Here is a 6,868-nt window from a genome sequence, read left to right as displayed (position 1 = left end):
GGCGCGCGAGGTTCAAGAACTCAGGGCACAGGTGGCGCGGATTCCGGAGATTGTCCAAGAGCAAGTGCAACAACAACTCGGAGCGACGATCACCGCCATTGTGCCTACCTTAATCCAGGGGATTAGTGCGTGGATTGCGGGCGGCAAACAGGGGCCGCCCCCGATTCCTAGCTTCACGGCCAGCAACTCGCAGAACGCGATGGCGGGGCCATTGGTGTCTCCGGCGGAGGCGGCATTGGTGTCTCCGACGCCGGCACGGGAGCTTAATGCACCCGGGTGTACGTCGGCCGGCACCTCTGCAGCAAGCGGCCCCTCCGTCAACTGCACGCCCGCCGTTGGCGGTGCCTCGACATTAGCCGAGCTCGACGCCATCATCACAATAACTAATTAAGCCTCTCTAGGCCGAGGACTTCATCTGCTTGCCTTTGACTGGGCATCCCTGACGCCCTACATGTTTTCGCAGGGCGCCGCCGACGTTCCGTGCACTCTCCTGCACTTCATGAACAACGAGTTGGTCGATGTCGCCAAGGGCAAAATCGTTCAACCGGGCAACCCCTTGTTCCACGGTACCCAGATGCCACCCAACTTGTTTAGGGTTCAACTGGTTTGGGTGCTGCCAGGCTGCGATGAGTTGCTACCTCCGATTCGACCCGTCGGGGCCGACGAGGATGACGTGATGACCCTCAGCACCTGCCTGAGCTGGCCCCTGCTTTGGCCGAAGAGCCAGATTCGTTTGGGGGCGGGGGACACCACCCCAAAGACAACACCGCCAGTCATGCCGGCGCCAAGTCGGCCCCATGGCAAGACCGCCGCAATGGTGCCGGACATCCCTATGCCACTGGATCCAAACATGCATATGGCACAGGATCAGAACGACGACGACGATACATTTGCCAATGTCGATCAGTACTTTGCCGATCATGGGTACGGTGGCGACTTCATGGGGCCTCCTTCTCAAGAACCCAACCCAACAAAAGACGTGCGTGATCTAGCTGGTACCGCGGAGAAGCCAAGTTGCAACAGGCGTCGTCTGCAGTTCAGCTCTCAGGAGATGCCTCCAGCTGCCAACTTCACCGAGCCTCAGATAGGCGAGGTGCGAAATATGATCAGCCCCAACACACTCAAGAAGGCGGTCAGTGAGCAGAACTCGGTCCCATTACAGGAGAAGAAGAAGGCACGCAAAAGAAAGACTAACAAGGGTGCGGGCCAGCCGGCACCGAGTACGATCCGTGCTCAGGACGGGCCACCTTCACCTGAGGATATCTCGAGGAGGGTGCATGTGGCGGGTAGGCCGATGCTACCGAGAAATATGCTCGATGCTGCAACCGGTGCTATGGGAGTCTGCATGACAGTGTTCTTTCTTTGGAGAAGCGGCGTCTCGGAGAGAAGGATGTGGCATACCCGGTTTTCGCGGCCAAGGTGCCAGAGGGCAAGGGCTTTGTGGATAACTCCATCGGGGGTACGATCGTCCTGTGGTTTGATGACATCCACGCTATGTTGAACCTTCATCTGCTGCACTACACCTTCGTTCGGCTATTTTCGCTGAGTATGGAGATGCGGATCATTCGCGACAAGACCCCGGACATCGTGATAGTCGACCCCTTCTACATGCGTGCCAAGATCTTGGGCAGCGCTAGGGACCGGCAAGTCACGAGTTCTTACCTCGAAGGCGTCATTCTGGCAAACCAAGATAAGGATAACTTCCTCGTGCCTTAGTTTCCCGAGTAAGTCCTCCCCTAAACCGCCCCGTAACATATGAATTCTTAGATTTAGATAGTTTTTCTTTTAACATTCCGTGTTTTCTGCAGTGACACACATTGCACGCTCATCCTCGTAGGCCCCAAATATTCCATGGCCACGTATTTCGACCCGGACCGTCAGTCGAACGTAGACTACACAAATGTCAAGAAGGTTCTTGATGATGTTCTCCCCGGCTACGTCCAATCTGGAGGCACCTTCACCAGGCCTATTTGTAAGTACGGCAAGCACGTGTTCTCCCACAATACGACGTTCTGCTGCGTCAAGCAGCCGCCTGGCGGTCAGAAGGGTTCCTACTACGCCATCCATCACATGCGGGCGATCGTACGGGACCATCATCAACTTCTGCTACCGAGTAGACTCAAAGATTGGGCCGCGAGCGTGTCGGCAATCCAGGACGCGGACATCAGACAAGAATTCTTTCTCATCCAGTCGGAGTTTGCGGAAATCATCCATCAAGATGTCCTTCGTACCGCGGGGCAGTTCTACCTCAGAAATCAACCGTCCAACAGTGACATCGACACAATCCTACAAATGCAGGCTGACAACGCCCGTTCTTTCATGACTCCCACGATAGACGGCGGCTTCATCCATGCTCCGGTCCCTTGAGTCGAGTTGAAAGCAGTGATGCTGTGTCTAGTTCTGAAACATCGATTGGCTCATGTTGTAATTAAACTTTAATGAACTTGTAGTATGTCTCTTTGGTTTCGAGAGTCGTTTAACTTAAGATGTAATCGATGCTATTAATGTCTTGCTTTTTCTCTTCCGATCGTTCTATTGCATACTTATATATTGCTTATGTATTGTCTGTGAATTGGTACTAACGTTTCGTTTGGCTACTGCATAGCGATGCCGTGGTATGTCGTGTACAAGGGTAAGGTTCCCGGAGTCTACAACGACTGGGAGGAGTGTCGGAGACAGGTTCACCGATTCAGCGATAACAGTTACAAAGGGACGCCACTAGGGCCGAGGCCAAATCTAGATACGCCCGCTATCTAGCGGGAGAGGGGAGGGAGCGTTGGAGGAACCGGATGAAGACGAGTTTCATCGTGATGATGCTCATCATGATGACCGCAGCTCTCTTCTATGTGATGGTAGTTTAGATGATCGATATCGACTTGTAATGTGAAGACAAACTCGCGGTCTCGAGACTTGTAATATAATGTTCTATCTTTGTTCGGTCTTTTCAATTCGGAGACTAATATGATGACTTGTATTCGGAGACTAAAATGATGAATTGTATTCAGAGACTAATCTTCTATTGTATTTGATGAATCTATTGTTGATGTGTGCTGTCTATATTTTGTCCAATTATACATTTTGTAACCTGTGCAAAAAACAGAAAATAAAAAAATAAAAAAAACTAATATTCATACTAATGGCGCATCACATCATAGTGCGCCATTAGTATGCCAAAGGATACTAATGGCGCATCACTAAACAGTGCTCCATTAGTATGCCGAAGTTACTAATGCGCATCTTGCTGTCGTGCGCCATTAGTATGCCAAAGCACCTGGGTATACATGGCCCCCTGGGAGGCATACTAATGGCGCACTGTTGTATATACTAATGGCGCTTCTGAGGTGCGCCATTAGTAAAATATACTAATGGCGTGCTACTAATGGCGCACCATTAATGCGCCATTAATTGCCAAATTAGGTGCGCCATTAGTAGGCCTTTTCCTAGTAGTGCGTGCACCTTCGATGCAGACGGATCGCTTGATGACTTCATGCCATGGGCAGGCTTCCACCAGCCGCCTGACCAGACCGAAGTAGCTGCCGGACAAGGTCTCGCCAGGCCACATCCGGACTATAAGGCCCTTCATGGCCTGTTCTGCCGCCCTGTGAAGTTCGACCACCAGCCTTGTGAAGTATACTGAGACCAGAACAACTTCTCCGTTGAGCTCCCCTCCTCAGCCCGGTAAAACTCTACGGCATCGAGCACACTGCGGGGAAGATCTGCAAACGCTCCTGGAGAGATCCGAACTCGGGTAAGAAAAAGGATAGTCTCCTTCACATACTTGCTTTGCATATTTAATGCCTTACCCGCTGCTATCTTCTTTGCCGCATCAATCTCCTGGAGGGCCTTGTGGGCTTCGGCCTTGGCGCTCCGGACGCTTTCAAGCGCCTGCGCGAGCTCGGACTCCCGTGTCTTGGAGTCAAGCTCCAAGGACTCGTGCTTCTTGGCGAGAGCCTCGAGCTCTTGCTGCACCTCGCCCACTCGGGCTTCTTGTTTCTCCCGTTCAATACGTTCTTTGGTCGCTTTATCTTTGGCCATGGACAACACCTTCCTCAGGGTCTCCACCTCGGTCGTGGCCCCTGACAAATTCATGATGGTCCTATTACTTTGCACAGAACTTCTTTTTAAATATATAAAATGGGGTATATCTTACCTTTGCTCTCTTCGAGCTGCCCCTTGGTAAGGCCGAGCTCGTCCTCGGACCTCTTCAGGGCCTGCTTTAGCATCTCTGATCTCGTGGTAGATCTACTCTTGTAATACTCATATCATCAAGAACAATCAAGCAAGACGTAGGGTTTTACATCTATCAAGAGGGCCCGAACCTGGTTAAAACATCATGTCCCCTGCCTCCTGTTACCATCCGCCTTAGACGCATAGTTCGGGACCCCCTACCCGAGATCCGCCGGTTTTGACACCGACAACATAGAAAAAGCAAAGTGTACTTAGTATGCCTCTACGAGACTAGCTCGTTAATCAAAGATGGTTAGGTTTCCTGACCATAGATGTGTGTTGTCATTTGATGAAAGGGATCACATCATTAAAGAATGATGTGATGGACAAGACCCATCCTTTAGCTTAGCATAATGATCAGATAGTTTTATTGCGAATGCTTTCATCATGATTTATACATGTTCATCTGACTATGAGATTATGCAACTCCGAATACCGGAGGAACACCTTGTGTGCTATCAAATGTCACAACGTAACTAGGTGATTATAAAGATGCTCTACAGGTGTCTCCGATGGTGTTTGTTGAGTTGGCATAGATCGAGATTAGGATTTGTCACCCCCGTGTATCCGAGAGGTATCTCTGGGTCCACTCGGTAATGATCATCACTATAAGCCTTGCAAGCAATGTGACTAATGAGTTAGTTACGGGATGATGCATTACAGAATGAGTAAAGGGACCTACCGGTAACGAGATTGAACTAGGTACGATGATACCGACGATCGAATCTCGGGCAAGTAACATACCGATGATAAAGGGAACAACGTATATTGTTATGCGGTTTGACCGATAAAGATCTTCATAGAATATGTAGGAGCCAATATGAGCATCCAGGTTCCGTTATTGGTTATTGACTGGAGATGTGTCACGGTCATGTCTACATAGTTCTCGAACCCGTAGGGTCTGCATGCTTAACATTCGATGATGATTTGTGTTATATGAGTTATGTGATTTGGTAACCGAATTTTGTTCGGAGTCCCGGATGAGATCGTGGACATGACGAGGAGTCTTGAAATGGTCGAGAGGTAAAGGTTCATATACAGGACAATAGTATTCGGACAAGGAAGTGTTCTGGGGGTACCGGGTACATATCGGGTCACCGGAAGGGGTTTCGGACACCCCCCGGCAAAGATATGGGCCTTATTGGGCCTAGGGCGGGATAGACCAGCCCCTTGTGGGCTGGTGCACCCCCATATGGGCTGATCTAAGTGGAGAAATGTAAAGGGGAGGAGGAAAGGAAATAGAGGGAATAGGATTCCCCCTTCCTTTCCCCTCTCCCATCTTTCCTTCCTCCCTCCGAATAGGAATAGGAAAGGGGGGAGGCCGACTTGGGAGGTCCTCAAGTAGGATTCCTCCTACTTGGGGTGCCCCCTTGGATGACTCTCCTCCCCTCCAACCTATATATATGAGGGGGGCACTGCTAGAACATACAACAAACATTGTTAGCCATGTGCGGCGCCCCCCTCCATAGTTTACGCCTCCGGTCATATTCACGTAGTGCTTAGGCGAAGCCCTGTGTGGATCACTTCACCATCACCATCACCACGCCGTCATGCTGACGTAACTCTCCCTCGAAACTTTGCTAGATTAAGAGTTCGAGGGACGTCATCGATCTGAACGTGTGCAGAACCCGGAGGTGCCGTACGTTCGGTGCTTGATTGGTTGGATCGCGAAGACATTCGACTACATTAACCGCGTTAAGCTAACGCTTCCGCTTTTGGTCTATGAGGGTACGTGGAAACACTCTCCCTCTCGTTGCTATGCTTATCCTAGATAGATCTTGCATGATCGTAGGTAAATTTTTTGAAATACTACGTTCCCCAACTGAAGAATTACGTCTTGGAAACACCGCTAGGTGCAAGACCCGCTGCAGGAGCAATACCAGGCGTTGTGAATGCCTGACAGAGCAAAGCTGATGACTACTCGATAGTTCAGTGTGCCATGCGTTACAGCTTAGAGCCGGGATTTCAATGACATTTTGAACGTCATGGAGCATACGAGATATTCCAGGAGTTGAAGTTAATATTTCAAGCAAATGCCCGGATTGAGAGATATGAAGTCTCCAATAAGTTCTACAGATGTAAAATGGAGGAGATTAGTTCTGTCAATGAACATATACTCAAAATGTCTGGGTACCACAATCACTTGACTCAGCTGGGAGTTAATCTTCCGGTTGATAGTGTCATTGACAGAGTTCTTCAATCACTGTGACCAAGCTACAAAAGCTTCATGATGAACTATAATACGCAAGGGATGGATAAGACAATTCCTGAGCTCTTCGTGATGCTAAAGGGTGCGAAGGTAGAAATAAAAAAAGAGCATCAATTGTTGATGGTCAACAAGACCACTAGTTTCAAGAAAAAGGGCAAAGGGACAAAGGGGAACTTCAAGAAGAACGACAACACTGGTAGAAAAAGGGCCTGTTGTCCCGATTCGTAAGGGCCTTTTGTCCCGGTTCCTGAACCGGGACTAAAGGGTCGGTACTAATGCCCTGCCCCTTTAGTCTCGGTTCAATCCAGAACCGGGACTGATTGGCCTCCATGTGGCCTGAGCACGGAGCCAAGGGAGGAGACCCTTTGGTCCCGGTTGGTGGCACCAACCGGGACCTATAGGCATCCACGCGTCAGCATTTCTATGGCTGGG

The sequence above is a fragment of the Triticum dicoccoides genome, chromosome 7B, assembly GCF_002162155.2.
Source record: "Triticum dicoccoides isolate Atlit2015 ecotype Zavitan chromosome 7B, WEW_v2.0, whole genome shotgun sequence".
NCBI lineage: Eukaryota > Viridiplantae > Streptophyta > Magnoliopsida > Poales > Poaceae > Triticum > Triticum dicoccoides.
The sequence above is the reverse complement of the archived record's forward strand: the minus strand, read 5'-3'. Positions refer to the sequence as shown.